The sequence below is a fragment of the Culex quinquefasciatus genome, chromosome 2, assembly GCF_015732765.1.
Source record: "Culex quinquefasciatus strain JHB chromosome 2, VPISU_Cqui_1.0_pri_paternal, whole genome shotgun sequence".
Taxonomy (NCBI): domain Eukaryota; kingdom Metazoa; phylum Arthropoda; class Insecta; order Diptera; family Culicidae; genus Culex; species Culex quinquefasciatus.
Genome location: NC_051862.1, coordinates 4,147,230 through 4,165,888, shown reverse-complemented (window position 1 = coordinate 4,165,888; position 18,659 = coordinate 4,147,230). Strand labels below are relative to the sequence as shown.

Below are 18,659 nucleotides of genomic sequence, written 5' to 3'. Positions count from 1 at the left end.
AAATAAAAAAATTAAAAATAGTTTTTTTTGCAAAGCAAGTTTTAGTGACAAAAAGTGAAATTAAAAATCACCAAATTTTTTTTAACCGTGTATCATTTTATTTTCAGTGTAGTTCATATCCATACCTACAACTTTTGCCGAAGACATCAAATCGATCAAAAAATTCTTTCAAAAGATACTGATTTCTGAATTTTCACTTATCATTTTTATATGGACAGCTGCCAAATTTGTATGGAAAATTATATGAACGAACTAATGATGCAAAATTGCTTCTTTCGGCATAAAAACAACAAAACAGTTTTTGCCGGATTAAAAAATACAAAAAAATCGAATGACCGAAATCTCAGAGAATTGCTCAATGGTTGGAGATTGTAGAATAAGCCAAATATTATGAACATGCACATAAAAATACTAAAAATCGTAAACAAAAACATTAAACAAGAAAAGTAAAGTTTTTCGTAGAACAAAAGTAGCTCAAAATGATCGAAGATTATGCCCTATAATGAACGGACTAGGGCAGCGAATGACCAAGAAGGTTAAAGCTGCCAGAAATAAATGAATTAACAACAACAACAATGAACGGAAAAATAGCCACAGTTTGAACCACTCTGATTTTGTCCCATCTACAGGGAGAAACATCAATTCTCAAACTCGTGCTCAAACGCTCATGAAATTCGGGACCACAAACAAAGCAATTTGTATGTAACGATTTTTAACACTTTGTTCATGGTTCTGAATTGCATGAACGCTTGTTCACGATTTTGGTAATCGATTTTTTTGAATTTTGGCCCATCAGTCGAAAAGTTTGGAAACTCTTGTTTGTTTTTGTTTTTGAAGTGAGTTAGCCAAATTTTCTACATTAATTGGCCAATTCGGCATTAAAAACACTCCTTGGGTCTTGAAGTGAAACGTGTAAAAAGTGCAAATTGCAATGCAAGTATGTACCAGGAAATTGTTTATTAAGTATTTATTTATTCTTTAAGTCGGCCTTCCTGTGCTTGCTCTTAATTCCAACATCAACAAGTACTGCGCGGGGTTCATTGTATGGATTCAAAGTGACGAAACAAAAACCCAAAAACCACCAGCTGGTCGACCTGCCCAAACTAGTCGGCCAAGTGCAGTGCAGAGGAAATGGCCCAGAAAACGGGTTTATTCAACTGAGCTGCACTTGGTCAAGTCTGCAGACGACATTCATTGGATAGGTAGGTAGGTAGGCACCCCCGCGCAAATGTAATTGCAAAACGAATCGAAGGAAATTCTGAGTCAACCTGAACGGGCAGAGACACACCGTAATTCGAGCGTACGGAAAGTTACTAGAGTGGATTTCTCCGTGCACAAGAGAAAACGAGTTAATGAATTCCATCCTTTGACGTCAGCAAGAAGGTGCTGCTGGAAACGTTTCCACTTCAGTCCCGCTTTTTGTCCGATCTCATTGACTCGAATTACGACAAACTTGCTGACGACGAACGCTTGGCCCAACTTACGGCGATGGTGCTTCTTCCGAGAAGAAAGTCAGAAAAACATCCTCCCAGCAGCCAATATCGGCTATCAATTAACCTTAGTGTGTGGTGGGGTTGTCATCATCTTCGCAGAAATAATCCGATCTCAGCTCAGACGAGTAGTGGAGTTTTTCGAAGTATTTGTGACCAACCTTGACCGTCGTCGGACATCTCGCTAAAATATCGCCACAGCGGCACAAAAAAAAAATGGCGTTCAACGCTTTTGCGGCGTGTGCACTTTGTACGCAATCATCGGATGATTTGCACCTAAGGTGGTTTACCTGGCTACGTGCGTGTGTGTGTGTGTGCCAGGATACAACTACAACTACACAACACAGTCTGTACAGAAGAATCATGGCCAGACATTGGCCCAAGATGAGGTCGAGCTTCAAGGAAGATGTGAAATTGCGTCACAAATGTGTTTAAAGTTTTTATTGTAGTGCAGTTTACTCGGTGATGACTTGAGCTTTTGTTAAGTTACTAGCGGAAATTCCAAGACACCGTCAAGATTTGATGACTGCGAAGCGTTGTAGTGCTAACTTGTCTTGCATCGCTTTTTGGCGTTCCGAGAAATACTCTTTTTTATGTTTGACTTTGAATAAACTAAAACGATAGCACGCAATGTAAACAATAACAAACACGTTTTGTTTGGCTGGACATTATGTGCAATGTCCCGAAGTTTGGTTAAATTTGGTTGCCGGAGTCCCGAGATATAATTAAAAATGTTTATAGTAGTCGGACATGTAGGTGTGTCAAATGCGTTCTGGCCTAAAATCCCTATAGTCAGTTGTCGCACTTACTGCGTCAAGATAGCACCATCAGATCGAAACATCTTTTAAATGAAGATTGACAACAAGGCACGAGTTTTTTCGGGTTTTGTTGAATATTTCAGAATTGAAATCGAATTTTGGAGATTTTCACATTTCAAAGATGAGGCATTGAAAGCTGCACAAAATGGCGTTCACTACCACTATGATATTTAATGATGTATATATTGAAGTTCATGTCCTTCAACTCTGATCAAGGTCTTTGGGAAGAAAAAATCTCAGAAAAAATCAAAAAGAATCTCACATCGCTTTGACCTTATCGGTCATTGTGACCCCATCCAGAGTCAGAGTTAAGAAGTTCACCGCCGTCGCCGCCACCACCAAGGTCGACGACGACGACGCCTCGCAAAGGCGTGGACTTGCCTATTTGTCAGATCTTCCACGCTTAAATTACCTTCATCAGCATCAGACCGCGCACCAGAAGAGTTGCGTCGAGAAGTTGAGTACAAAAACATCCTCGGAAATTAATCGCACCAACGACGACGTGTGCCCTCGGCCAGACATCGCCGGGCACGAGTTAAGGGTAGGATGATTTTTGACAAAGAACTTTGTCCTAAGGTTTCTATACGGGGTGTCAATCCAAAATTTTCGCGAAGCGAAAACGTTACGTGACGAATTCCCCTCTCGGCAAATTTCCCCTCTTTTTGGTGCACGCTGGTTGGATGAGCGAACGTTTCCCAATCAGTCAATCGAGAGACGTGAGATTGATGTATCTAAAATCACCCCCACTCCACCTCATAATTTTCGGATCGTCGACGAGCCAACAAAACTCGGCTCGGTCGGTCCCGAAAATTCATTCTATTTCTGGACGTCGACGAGAACACATCAGAAGCAGATGGCCTGGTGGCCCGGTAGCAGACCGCCTGGAGGTCCGGGAGCAGATGGCTTGGAGGCAAGGACCAGCTAAGACATGCCAGTCGCGGGAGTCGATCATTGGAACTGGCCACCACCTGAACTGGAGTGGCCGGAGGCCCCGCGGATGTTCCGATGGGGGGACATTTGCCGGACCGTAAGAGTTGGGGCAATATGGGTATCAAACTTTATGGTTTTTGATACTGGACATGAAATTTGACATTTCGGCAATAGTTTTCCACAATCTGGAGTGGCCGGAGGCCCCGCGGATGTTCCGATGGGGGGACATTTGCGGAACCATAAGAGTTGGGGCAATATGGGTATCAAACTTTATGGTTTTTGATACTGGACATGAAATTGGACATTTCGGCAATAGTGGCCACAATCTGGAGTGGCCGGAGGCCCCGCGGATGTTCCGATGGGGGGACATTTGCGGAACCATAAGAGTTGGGGCAATATGGGTATCAAACTTTATGGTTTTTGATACTGGACATGAAATTGGACATTTCGGCAATAGTGGCCACAATCTGGAGTGGCCGGAGGCCCCGCGGATGTTCCGATGGGGGGACATTTGCGGAACCATAAGAGTTGGGGCAATATGGGTATCAAACTTTATGGTTTTTGATACTGGACATGAAATTTGACATTTCGGCAATAGTGGCCACAATCTGGAGTGGCCGGAGGCCCCGCGGATGTTCCGATGGGGGGACATTTGCGGAACCATAAGAGTTGGGGCAATATGGGTATCAAACTTTATGGTTTTTGATACTGGACATGAAATTTGACATTTCGGCAATAGTGGCCACAATCTGGAGTGGCCGGAGGCCCCGCGGATGTTCCGATGGGGGGACATTTGCCGGACCGTAAGAGTTGGGGCAATATGGGTATCAAACTTTATGGTTTTTGATACTGGACATGAAATTTGACATTTCGGCAATAGTTTTCCACAATCTGGAGTGGCCGGAGGCCCCGCGGATGTTCCGATGGGGGGACATTTGCGGAACCATAAGAGTTGGGGCAATATGGGTATCAAACTTTATGGTTTTTGATACTGGACATGAAATTTGACATTTCGGCAATAGTGGCCACAATCTGGAGTGGCCGGAGGCCCCGCGGATGTTCCGATGGGGGGACATTTGCGGAACCATAAGAGTTGGGGCAATATGGGTATCAAACTTTAGGGTTTTTGATACTGGACATGAAATTTGACATTTCGGCAATAGTGGCCACAATCTGGAGTGGCCGGAGGCCCCGCGGATGTTCCGATGGGGGGACATTTGCCGGACCGTAAGAGTTGGGGCAATATGGGTATCAAACTTTATGGTTTTTGATACTGGACATGAAATTGGACATTTCGGCAATAGTGGCCACAATCTGGAGTGGCCGGAGGCCCCGCGGATGTTCCGATGGGGGGACATTTGCCGGACCGTAAGAGTTGGGGCAATATGGGTATCAAACTTTATGGTTTTTGATACTGGACATGAAATTGGACATTTCGGCAATAGTGGCCACAATCTGGAGTGGCCGGAGGCCCCGCGGATGTTCCGATGGGGGGACATTTGCCGGACCGTAAGAGTTGGGGCAATATGGGTATCAAACTTTATGGTTTTTGATACTGGACATGAAATTGGACATTTCGGCAATAGTGGCCACAATCTGGAGTGGCCGGAGGCCCCGCGGATGTTCCGATGGGGGAACATTTGCCGGACCGTAAGAGTTGGGGCAATATGGGTATCAAACTTTATGGTTTTTGATACTGGACATGAAATTGGACATTTCGGCAATAGTGGCCACAATCTGGAGTGGCCGGAGGCCCCGGGGATGTTCCGATGGGGGGACATTTGCCAGACCGTAAGAATTGGGGCAATATGGGTATCAAACTTTATGGTTTTTGATACTGGACATGAAATTGGACATTTCGGCAATAGTGGCCACAATCTGGAGTGGCCGGAGGCCCCGCGGATGTTCCGATGGGGGAACATTTGCCGGACCGTAAGAGTTGGGGCAATATGGGTATCAAACTTTATGGTTTTTGATACTGGACATGAAATTTGACATTTCGGCAATAGTGGCCACAATCTGGAGTGGCCGGAGGCCCCGCGGATGTTCCGATGGGGGGACATTTGCCGGACCGTAAGAGTTGGGGCAATATGGGTATCAAACTTTATGGTTTTTGATACTGGACATGAAATTGGACATTTCGGCAATAGTGGCCACAATCTGGAGTGGCCGGAGGCCCCGCGGATGTTCCGATGGGGGGACATTTGCCGGACCGTAAGAGTTGGGGCAATATGGGTATCAAACTTTATGGTTTTTGATACTGGACATGAAATTTGACATTTCGGCAATAGTGGCCACAATCTGGAGTGGCCGGAGGCCCCGCGTATGTTCCGATGGGGGAACATTTGCCGGACCGTAAGAGTTGGGGCAATATGGGTATCAAACTTTATGGTTTTTGATACTGGACATGAAATTGGACATTTCGGCAATAGTGGCCACAATCTGGAGTGGCCGGAGGCCCCGCGGATGTTCCGATGGGGGGACATTTGCCGGACCGTAAGAGTTGGGGCAATATGGGTATCAAACTTTATGGTTTTTGATACTGGACATGAAATTTGACATTTCGGCAATAGTGGCCACAATCTGGAGTGGCCGGAGGCCCCACGGATGTTCCGATGGGGGAACATTTGCCGCGGATGTTCCGATAGGGCGACATTTGCCGGACCGTAAGAGTTGGGGCAATATGGGTATCAAACTTTATGGTTTTTGATACTGGACATGAAATTGGACATTTCGGCAATAGTGGCCACAATCTGGAGTGGCCGGAGGCCCCGCGGATGTTCCGATGGAGGAACATTTGCCGCGGATGTTCCGATAGGGGGACATTTGCCGGACCGTAAGAGTTGGGCAATATGGGTATCAAACTTTATGGTTTTTGATACTGGACATGAAATTTGACATTTCGGCTGTAGTGGCTACAATCTGGAGTGGCCGGAGGCCCCGGGGATGTTCCAATAGGGGACATTTGCCGAACCATAAGAGTTGGGGCAATATGGGTATCAAACTTTATGGTTTTTGATACTGGACATAAAATTTGTCATTTCAGCAGTAGTGGCCACAATTCGGAGTGGCCGGAGGCCCCGTGAATGTTCCGATGGGGGGACATTTGCCGGACCGTAAGACCCAAGTAACCGCGGGACACTAAAAAGTAACATTTTATCAACTCTATATCAAAATATAGTGTAAGCTATTTACAGTAATGAAACTCTATATTCCCTTATAAAGTGACATTAAAGCTAAAAGTGGCGACGTACAGAGTTGATTTACAGTAACACTGGAAAATGTTGATATAGAGTAATGCTTCCAAAAAACAACAAAGTACTGCTTTACCGACTATTTGGCCGTGTAATCAAAAAGCTTTTTCCAACCTCATACCCCCTTCTTTCACTTTGATGAAGCTTTCTCAGCATGTTGCAATGTTTTTTGATGAAATTCTCCTCTGTCTAGGTTCGAAATCAGTTGTTGTTGAGTGTTCTTTCTAGCCGATGCCATGCGCCAACCATCTCCTCCGTCGAAATATATGTCTCGGGAGAAGATTGTAATCGAAGTGTTTCTCACGGATCCTCTTTATATTTCTTGTGTGGTCCCGTTTGGTTTATTTTCAAACAAAACTCACACATTGTATGTTTCCTGTACATCTTCGTTATTTTCGAAACATTTAAAACACAACTTTGTGAACATGAAAATCATGATATTCATTTTTTCTTTCCAACTTTTCACTTCATGCACTAGCAATTGAACATTTTCAACACTTTCACAAATTCCTGGTCCGCTTCCATCACGCATTGGCCGGAAATAGTTGCAACTAAGGTCCAGGGTTTCCAGCTCGTCAACACAATTTTCCAGTTGATATGCAAACCCACCGAATCTGCAGAATGGTCGGTTTAATTGTTAACAACGAAACAATATCAGTTATAAACAGTATTTACTTACAAAAAAGCAGCACTACCTCGAGCACTACACAATTTTACGCAATGTTTATTTTTTAAGACGGAACGATTCGTAACACTGCTTCTGGTTGATTTAGTGGTTCAAAACATTATAAGAAATGTCAAAGTTTCGAAGCATTTTTAGATGTTGATTTAGAGTTATGGTACACTAAATCATACTCTATAGTAACATTAAAAGTATTCTATAATGTTTTGAAACATTAGTGTACTTAATATTTTGAAGCTCTAAATGGTTGCTCTAAATGTCATTATACAGTAAGCAATAATGTTTCAAGACATAAAAGTGTCAAAGCATTTGCAAAGACTATATAAAGTGACATAGCATCTGAAAAGCTTATTTAGGGTGAACTTAGAGTTTTGATTTAGTGCAAGTGGTTACTTGGGGAGTTGGGGCAATATGGGTATCAAACTTTAAGGTGATTGATACTGAACATGAAATTTGTCATTTCGGCAGTAGTGGCCACAATACGGAGTGGCCGGAGGTTGTTCCGATGGGGGGACATTTGCCGGACCGTAAGAGTTGGGGCAATATGGGTATCAAACTTTAAGGTGATTGATACTGAACATGAAATTTGTCATTTCGGCAGTAGTGGCCACAATACGGAGTGGCCGGAGGTTGTTCCGATGGGGGGACATTTGCCGGACCGTAAGAGTTGGGGCAATATGGGTATCAAACTTTAGGGTTGTTGATACTGTACATGAAATTTGACATTTTGGCAGTGGTGGCCACTACCTGGAGTGGCTGGAGGCCCCGGGGATGTTCCGATGGAGGGACATTTGCCGAACCATAAGAGTTGGTTCAATATGGGTATCAAACTTTATGGATTTTGATACTGGACATGAAATTTGATATTTCAGCAGTAGTGGCCATAATCCGGAGTGGCCGGAAGCCTCGGGGATGTTCCGATGGGGGGACATTTGCCGAACCATAAGAGTTGGGGCAATATGGGTATTACACTTCTGAAATCTGTTTCTGGAAATTTAGAATAACTATTTCGTAATCAATTAGAGCCCTGAATAGGGCAGTTCAGCTCCACTTGCAATTTTCATCCCTTTAGTTCGATAGGACGTTGATATTAAGTCTTAAAATTTTACAAATCAAACAGCCTGTTTCAGAACCACGAAATAGACCACAAAAGAGTTGTCTTGTGTAATTATACGGGAATCATGGGGAAATTTGGACCGGACGTTCTAATCGAAAATTTAAACAATCATCTAGCAAAGTTCTTTGTCATACTGGTCATGTGTAACATAACCACCTGCACCTTTTTTTCCTTTCTTAGTTTCGTGGTCCAACATTGGACGTGACGTGAATCCTGTGGTTTATTATGAAGAACCGGCGCGCGAACTCTTTGTGTTTCACATGCATGCTTCGTGTCTGTTTTTAGTTTGGACATGGTTGAGCTGTTTTTATCCTCGGTTGATTAGGCTCAAGTTCTTTGCGAGAAATTCGTGGAAACTATCCAAGTGTGTTTTATTTGAAGCAGGAGGGGCAAAACTAGGAGCCTTTTTGTAATTACGAATAAAATACTTTTGCCAACTCAATTTAATTTCGCTCATTGAATTTTTCAAGTTCTCCTAGCTTCACAAAGAACTACCAAGCCAGGCAGGTCGTCGCCTTTGTCAATCGTCGTTCCGGCTCATTAGTTGCTGCAGCGGTGTGTGGCGGCAAGTTCTATAACCCCACCACTTTGCCGGCTCCCCGATAAATCTCTCTGATTGCGCAGGGAGTTTCATCATTTTTCTTGGCTTTGGGCACTCCTCCTCTGATGGATGTGAAGAGAGGGACCTCCGTCCGTAATGGATGCACGCGCTGCTGCTGCTTAATTTCATCAACTTGTGAACCATACGGCGAGGTAGAACTTTTCTGATTGAATTTCATGGTTCGACGCAGGGTTGTTAAAATATCAAAATATCAGCTCTCAGCAACTACAATTATCTCGCCTGAATATTCATGCCTCAAATACAACTGCTCTTCTCTCTTCATTGAAACTCTCAGCGCCGAACATAGCCGAACACGTTTTCGTATTTACCCACTCGCGATTGACATTTTCGTTTTCTCTCTTATTCCCGCTTCCACGATCATCCTACCGCAACAGCGTTTAACCACAAAAGCCGCCACAAAACCAATTTCGCAGACGCAGTTTAACGGGACGTCATGCGTGGTCGGCTCCTAATCGCCATCTCGCGTTCTCTCATTGCAGTTTTCGGAGATATTGAGAGACTCAGCGGTGAGAGCGCATAGTCGAGGAAAAGGGGAGGAGTGATAGAGAGGGAGAATGACATCGCTGGGAATCACGAGACACAAGAAGAGATCTCACAAGCTATAGTGACGGCCGCTATACTCTCGGATATTTTTGGTGCAGAGATAATCTATTGATAGCTTTTTTATCACTCATTTGCAACACTGGTTCGACGGAACTTGCTCGTTCCGTTGGTTTATTGGTTCTTTGATATGGGAACAATTAGATAATTACGGTACAAGATTCAAGTAATATTTCAGAAAAGATTTCTTTTGAAAATTATTACGAGCATTTTAAAATATTTTTTTGGCCAAATCCAAAAAAAAATTCCATAATTTTAAGATAGAATTTCAGTTTCTTCAAAATGAGATTACCTTTTCGTCAAAACCCTCTCACAAAATGTTTTTTTCTTTGTTTGGACTTCGGAAATCAAATCGTAAAAGCATTCGATCGAAACAAAGCCTTCCGCACTCGCACACAACAGGTTGGGTTATGTTCACCAATCTGTGCGCGCCAAGCACTGATTGTTAATAGCTCAATTTGAGAGAAGACGGAGCCAAAAATTACTTTCAGTGACGTCATATCTACACACTGTTGCTACGTCGCACAGTGGATCCAGGTGTGACAAAAATCAAAAAATGAAAGTTAAATTTCAGTAGTGTTAGTATTTTTCTATTTTTTCTCAAACCTTCAAAAACTCTTTCCCAAATTTTGAGCAAGATTGGATGGAATTTGAATTTTTGGCGGCTTTAAGAGTGCAGACATTTTTGTTATTTCTAGTAGCTGAAACTTCAAAATTCGCCAAACATATTTTTTCCTAAAACTTGCATAACTCAGCCAATTTTCAACCAAATTTGATTCTTCTGGCTGCATTCGAAAGGTAATTAAAAGTTGTTAATTTTACTGTTCTTGGAATTTTGATTGACCCCTCCCCCCTTTTTAGCTATTCAAACGAAAGATAGCATTAACTATTTTCAAGATTTTTTCGAATTTCAACCTTTCAGGAACAATTTTGTACGGGTGTGAACAAAGTCTCCTATGCAGTTTCTGTCGTGAAATTTAATGTACTTTCAGACTGTGTATAGCAAATTTTGCTCATACTTGCTCGAAAGATCAAAATTTGCATGTTTCTAAAAAAAGTCAAAGTACTCTACTCTATTCACGAATCGGATCAATAAGTCAGATATGGCAATCGCCTTATGATCTTTCTTTATATTCAAGAATGCAACAAATTTACTAAATAATACTGGATTTTGGATTTCTTAGTGTACCAAGGACCCCCTCCCCCCCCCTCTCCCTCGTCTTTTTTATGACTTGGTTAAATATTCCTCTTGGAATGACTGAAAACTTCAACGGCGCAAATACTTTTTATTGTAAAATTTCACATGGGCTTGTGTGCTATCTTGTGACCCGTCTGCTGAAAAAGAAAGGACGTGTCACAAGATAGCACACAAGCTACGATGTGTATTTGCGTGGAGAATTATTGGAACAAAGTGATGCGAGCAGTGATAAACATAGTTAATTAGCAATTGCATACATTTTAATGAATACCGTCATCAGGGTGACATTGGGTCTGGTGGGTGAGATACAATCATACAAAATTGCTAAAATTTGTATGACCTAATCTCACCCCCAGACCTAATGTCACCCCTGATGACGGTACATACTTTTTTTGGTACGATAGATTTTCTTGTGGGAATCCTAACCATGCAAGGTTTTTTTTAACTGTCCCAAAAAATCTTCCAAAAAGTCTTCCTTAAAGCAGTTTCTACCTTACATATTTTTATGTGCAGCTTAGTACATAAAAAGCAGAGCAGACCTTGGCTCTAGTCGTGGATGAAGAGAAGAGGGAAGATAGGAAATTAAAAAAATAAAATTCAAAACCTTATTCTCAACCTTTTAATGAAAATGTATCACAAATTACTCTAATTAATAACTCTAATGCAAAAAAGTTTATGATTTATTAATTTTGTAGGTTTATCTTTGTTTTGCACCCTAGTATTTGGAGAATATTCGAAAGGGGAACGAGATGAAAACTTGAAATGAAGTTTTCGTTGGCCTCAACAAAAATCTAGAGTTTTTTGAAAGGTCCTTTAATTTATTGTGTTTCATATGTTTATAGGACCTTTAAAAAAACTCTAGAAATGTCTTCTAATCTTTTTCTACCTAAACTACAGATACTACTAAAATGTGCACAGTTAAAATGTTATGATAATCTTATAGAAGCCAAATAACACTTTTCCTCAAATACACAAAATTTGGAACACCCTATTAACTGGACCACCCTAACGTTACTACTGTACTGATCCTGATCAACTTTTCGGAAGATGACAAAGCTGTTATTTAAAAGTGTGGTATCTACGAATTTGATTTAACAAAATTTCGGTTACGGATCAATGTGATATGGGACCACCCTAACATTTTTTTTGTTAAGATTTACACACACACACACACAATCAAAATTCCAAGCTACTATTGATATAAAAAAATACAATTTCAGCAATTAAAAAAAATATTTGAAAAATAAATATTTATGTACCACCCTAATGTACTTAGATTTTATTTCATGAAAAAATAAATGTGTTTTTTGAATTCAGCTGCCCAAAATTACCCTAATATGACATATTTGGTAGAATACCTGACATTTTTTTAATTTTGTCACACCTTTGTTCGGAGAGGATCCACTGTGCGTCGCAAGTCTCGGAGGTACTTTTCGAGATGTAATTTGAGCGATCGATTCAAATCTCGCCATTTTATGGGTTTTAAGGTCACGTACAGAGCACGCCGCGTAGTTTGTTTGATTTTTTCGGAAAATATCCAGCTGGCTGGATACCGGAGTGAAACTGAAAGGCAGTAAAAAAAAATATTATTACCCACAACCCATCATATCACCCAGACATTGGCGAGACTGCCGTTGTTACTGCTATCGATCAAAGCAGTGTTCGCCGGGCGAGCATTTCCATTATATTTGAATTACATAATGTTCACACGATCGGCTTACGATGCACTGAGGAATGCTGCGTACACACCATAATATTACTTTCAATCGGCTTGCAACAGGCGTTCTGGAGCGAATTTACGGGAAATAATAACTTTCAAAATCTTCTAACAAAATTCCTTTAAAAAACATCCCAACTTTGCCCCATCGCGCACACCAACACCAGCAAACGCCCTAATTGAAGAGCTTGCCTTTCAATTGGTAGATCATCATCAGCAGCAGAGTCGTACACACTGCGGCGATGTTCAAGATGTTCAAGTGCTTCTGCCGTGTGCACACATCAGAGCTCGGTCGCCACAAATCCAGTGAGTTAAGCAGTTTCAACAACACAATTTGCACGATCTTTGCTCGCTGTTCGTCATTTTTTGACGAACGCCTTGAAATCTTCTCCCTGCAATTGTACCTGTTTGACGTGTAGATATGGCGGTGAAGATCCGGACTAGAAGGGGCTGACGCGTTGTAGCGCTGCAAATCTTGAGGGATTTTGCATCGATGGGTTAGACAGATGTGTGAGTTGTGTCTGCGTTTGATGGTGAAGTAGTCATACGGTGGGATTTGGAATATCTCGACGATGACCCATTTAACGGCTTGTGTGAACTGATCATTGGTATTTTGCTAAAAAAAAATATCCTGAAATCTATTCAAACGAAAGATTGCGAGTACAGCATGCGAATGTTTGAGTAAAGCATACGGAAACATGATAAATGAAAAAATTAAAAAAAATCTTTGAGCTATGTTTTACAAATTCTACTGATCTCAATATCAATTCAATATCAATCAATAATATCTGTCCAGCCCGTGTGGATCAATCGGACCGCGCACTGGACTCACAATCCAGAGGTCGCCGGTTCGAATCCCGCGGCGGGCGCTCTAAAATTCTTTGTGTAAATATGGGTATTCGGCGCCGTCGCTCCGTGCCATACTTTCATACACTTAGGAGCCCAGGGCGGCGAAGTCCTTGTAGATAAAAAGGAAGACACTAGTGGTTGGTACTAGCAATGGTGGCTAACAGCTATAAAGTCAACTTCGTTCAATAATATCTAACAATGTTTTTGTTATGGGCAAAAAGTTAAGTTCATCGATATCACAATCAAGCTGCGGCCTTCTTGTAAATAGTTGCAATTTTTCGTAAGTAAAGTAGTGTAAATTTTGAGATTCGAGTTGTATCAATCGATGATATTTGTTTTTAAACTCTTTACGAAAATGCCATTGAAATCATTGAGTAACTTAACAAGATCTTTTTAAAATTATGAATTTTTAAAATTATGATCAATTTTAAAATTATGCATTATGAATTATTATTGAAAAGATAAAAAAAAATCATTTTTTGCAATTCCGTCGTGAAACTACTTACTTTTCCTGTCATTCTTGAACTACGAAATAGCCTACTTTTCTATACCAAAAGTAACAGAATCGAAAAGCAAAACTTTTCAAAATAAATGCTACTTTTCAGCACTGAAATGGGTGCTGAAAAGTTGAACTTTTCAGCACTTGATTCGAAAAGTATCACTTTTCAACATTGTTTTGATTTAAACGATTTATTGACAAAATACATGAAAATTTGACCAGTGCTGAAAAGTTCTACTAAAAAATATAACTTTTCAACATTGATATCGAAAAGTAACATTTTTCAATATTTTTTTGTTTTTAACGGTGAATTTACTAAACACATGAAAACACATGAATGTTTACTAAGCACATGAATGATTGATGTTTGTTTTTGCTTTTTTTTATGAATGTTTGACATAAAATTCCTTTCAAGAAGCGTTTTCGGAATTGCGAAAAAATTTGTAAGCAACTCTTTGCGCAAAAAGAAGATTTTTTCAGCACTCGTCGTATTTATCCAACTCGGTAAACTACTATTTTATCATTGAAAACTCAGTGCTCCATCGTTTTTTCGATTTTTTTCGCCGTAATTGATTGTGGTTACCCGCGAGTTTGCTTCTCCAGCATGCCAAAGGCCGGCCGTGGCCGTGGCAGTTCGAGTGCGGCCTCGAAAAACCCGCGAAGTTCGTCTACCGGCCGTGTGCAAAAAGGTAAACAAACCAACGCCGTGTCGACCGCCATCGCGCAGGGGAGCGTGAGCGCAGAAGGAATCGACAAAAAGTTACTACACCCCGGATATGTTCCAAGATCACCAGTGCGAACCCGTTCGGGTACCTCCGGTGCCACGACTAGTGGCACATCAACATCCGCCAACATTCCCATCAGGAACGAGTTCCAGATGCTGAGCGACGACGAAGAAAACAACAACAACACCGACGGTAGCACCACTACCGACGACGACGACGACGACGATGGTCGTGCACGGAAAAAAAGTGCCGACGCCAAAAAAAGAATAATTCTCCAACGGAACGAAGACCACCTCCAATTTTTGTTTTGGACACGTTGGCGGACGATGTTGACGAGTTGCTGGAAGGCCTCGGATATTGTCTGAAAATCGGTAAGTCGGCAGTGCAAGTGATCACACTGAATAAAAAGAACTTCGACCTGGTGTTTGAAGAATTGAAGCGTAGCAACTTCAACTTCTACACATTCAACCCCGAGAAGCCCCCTGTTAAGGTCGTCTTGCAGGGTTATCAAGACCGCCCGATCTCCGACCTGAAGGGTCACCTTTCGGACGCCGGAATAAAACCGCGGGAGATTAAAGTGCTCTCGCGCAAAACAACGGTCACAGGTACGCACACTCTGTACACCAAGAACCCGACGGACGTAGCGCAATGCCACCGTTGCCAGAAATTCGGCCACGGCTCGCGGAACTGCAACCTCCGGCCCCGCTGCGTGAAGTGCGGTGAGTCACACCTCTCGGAGGCGTGCGCACTGCCACGAAAGGCGGACTTGGGGGACAAGGCAGAACAAACCAAGCCGCGCGTAAAGTGCGCGAACTGTGACGGCAACCATACCGGTAATTACCGCGGATGCGTCGCGCGCAAGTCCTACCTCGAGGAGCAGGAAAAGAGGAAGAAGAAATCAGCAGCGTCCCACCCTCCTCAGCGAAGTACGAGCGCAGCCGTTCCTGCAGCTGGCCAGCGTACGGTTCCAGCGGACAACCCAGCGTTCCCTCCTGGATGGGGGCGATCGTTTGCAAGCGTGGTCGCTGCCGGAAGCGGCGATGCGGCCCAGCAAGGAGTCACCGGGAAGATCTCTTCACCCTGCCGGAGTTCTTTGCTCTCGCGGGGAGATGATGACGCGGTTTCGGACCTGCCGTAACAAGGCGGAGCAATTTCTGGCCCTCGGGGAGCTGATGATCAAGCACGTCTACAATAGATAAAAAAACTGTGATCTAGTGTAAGCTTTTTCTATTTCTATCCCCTTCCTTTGCAAATTTAGTAAGTTTTTTCTATATTTTTTCTTACTCTTGATAATCTCTTAGTCATAAGCAATAATCGTTTCCAAAATGGATTGAGATTTAACACACAGCTGAAAGGAACTCCAAAACTCTGTTATGAACTGCAAAAGAACTCATTGTAACATGATTATTCACTAATAAAATCATTGAAAATCGAACCAATAGTTTTCGAGATATCGTCAGTTGAAAATTACAGGATTATAAGGTGACACTTAGAAAACTCATTTTCATGAAATCGAATTCATTGGGAGGCTGTATCTCATAAACCAATAGTCCAATTTTCAAAGTTTTAGAGAAAAAGTGTAGATTTTGAATAAATAGTCAAAATTATAAAAATTAGTCTTGACGTAGCCTGTTAGAATAAACAAACCGCGTTTGAAAATAAATGAAACTAATGTTCAATTAAAATTAAATCGTTCACCTTACGAATTTAAACATTTTAGCGATTTTGTTTCACAATCTGTAGATTGATAACCAGTTAGATATCCAGGAAACTCACAAATTTCATGCGTCTTCAACTACAAAATATAAGGTTAATCGTAGATCAAATGTTGCTCAAAATTACTTCCAAACACTAGAAAATAAAATTTTATTTTTATTTTTAAGCATTGCATTTTTTAGCCTTGTTTACGTTTGTTAAAACCTTTTTGAGCTAAAGCTTAATCATTTAAATAGTAACATACTTGTAAAAAAAATTCAAAAAATTAGTATGAGCTAACACATGGATATTGCTAAAATTAGTTTTCAGGACATAAAAATAAAAAAAAATCCACTATTCAAAACTTGCTAACATGCAATACAAATCGCTTTTAATTTGTTTAAACAGTTTGCTTTGCGCAAAAATTCAAACTGAAATCGTCACTAGTGCACTTTTTATCATTAAATATAAACTTTCACAAGTTGTGGAAAGACCAATTTACAGTCAGATGAGATCATTCTCAGAAATTTGAATGTAAATTTTGCTGGTTTATTAAGATGTAAATTATTCGAAAGTTTTTATATCATTTCCTTGGTGTGGGAAGAAAAAAACAACTATGTAATTCATTTTTAGAAAATATGCCATTTTCTAAAGAATGCGGTGAATTTTATTTTTATTTTTTATTTTTGGAAAATGACCCCTGTCTACATTTTTTAGAACCCCACGCTATTTCGGTAAAAAAAATCAAATTGTAAACACAAAAAGCAGTAAAAAAAATCAATTCCTTTCAACAGCATCAACATCAAAGAGAAAACATCACACCATTTTCCGGGTGACACTTTTCTCTCCGCCAAAGCTCATAGATCAAAGCTTAGTTCCATTCATGCTTCTCCGCACAGACCGCACACACCACCATCACTTCATTGCGGCCACAAAGCCAACAGAAAATCTGAATGACAATCGCACAGGCAACAGGCATTACGTGCACAATTGCAAAGCAACACAAAAAAATCACCCCTCTTTCAACCTCACTCCCATTTTCCTCCCCACCGGCATCGTGTTACTTTTAATATTAGTTTTCATTACATTTCACTTACTCTTTCGGTCTATCGCGGGGTGGGTTGTGGCGTTTGACGCTGAAAAGCACACAAAATCGAAGCACCCCAGCAATTCTCGACGAGCCCAATGACGACCGACGATGATGATGATCGCCCTCCAGCTCCACGGACCGACCGGCCAGGTGAGACACGTGGAGGACACACGAGGGCGGGCAAACAAGTTTCGCTTCAAATGTTTGTTGTAAGGGTGGATTTTCATGGATTTTTCGATGACCGACATCGAAAGCGGCTTTCGATGCTCGTGGTCATATTTTGCCGAAAACTCATTTTTATCAATCAGGTTAAATCGCAAAATGGTTTGGATTGATATTTTATGGTAGTATAAGCACAAACAAACACATACCCATCGCCGGAAAGTTGCGAAAATGCGATTTTCCGACTTTTCATTTTCGATGCACGAGCATCTTTAGACGACCGACATCGAAAGCATACTCACGACCATGCTTTGCTAAAATGTCCGTGCATTGAAACTCGATGCTCGTTCAGTGCCTTTTTGCTACCTCAGCGGCACCCTAGACACAAACCTAAATAAAGCTTTGAAACGCTTGGTACGGGATGGGAATGAAACTTGACGAAACAAATTCTATCTGTCAAACCAGACCTTGTCAACAATCAAAACAGCTGATTTTGCATGGTGAAATGGTGGACATTGTTTTGCAGGAGGAATCCGTCCAACGGTGGTTGGATTTCGGAGTATTGTTTTACCGGAGGAATCCGTCCACCGGTGGTCGGATTTCAGGGCATTGTTTTGCAGGAGGAATCCGTTCACCAGTGGATGGATCGCCTGGCCAAGTTGACAAGAGGAACTTGTCCACCGGTGGTTGGATTTCAGTGCATTGTTTTGCAGGAGAAATCCGTCCACCGGTGGACGGATTGCCTGGCCAAGTTGACAAGAGGAACTTGTCCACCGGTAGAAGAATTTCGGGGCATTGTTTTGCAGGAGAAATCGATCCACCGGTGGCCGGATTTCTGGACATTGTTTTGCAGGAGGAATCCCTCCACCGGTGGTTGGATTTCGGTGCATTGTTTTGCAGGAGGAATCCGTTCACCGGTGGACGGATTTCAGGGTTTTGTTTTGCAGGAGGACGGATTTCTGGGCGTTGTTTTGCAGGAAGATTCTGTGCACCGATGGACGGATTGCCTGGCCAAGTTGACAAAAGGAACTGGTCCACCGGTGGTTGGATTTCGGGGCATTGTTTTGCAGGAGGAATCCGTCCACCGGTGGCCGGATTTCTGGGCATTGTTTTGCAGGAGGATGCCGTGCACCGTTGGACGGATTGCTTGCCTAAATTTTGCTTAAATTTCTTAAATTCCAAAATTTCTAAAATTTCTAAAAAAAAAATAA

At 41.9% G+C, this 18,659-nt stretch overlaps 1 protein-coding gene across 3 annotated transcripts in view; it reads right to left on the bottom strand.

The window, feature by feature from the left end:
* Positions 1–17,848, bottom strand: part of LOC6043272 (diacylglycerol lipase-beta) — a 66,972-nt gene extending 49,124 nt beyond the window's left edge. Inside the window, exons 1-2 of one of the 3 annotated variants that reach the window (XM_038250649.1) lie at positions 17,658–17,838; positions 17,294–17,480 (exon numbers count right to left, since the gene is read on the bottom strand). The gene's annotated coding sequence lies outside the window, so the exon portion shown is untranslated. Of the gene's footprint in view, positions 1–17,293 lie in introns of all 3 variants that reach the window. The other 2 variants (XM_038250651.1, XM_038250652.1) reach the window with 2 other exon arrangements.
* Positions 17,849–18,659: the final 811 nt, after the last annotated feature.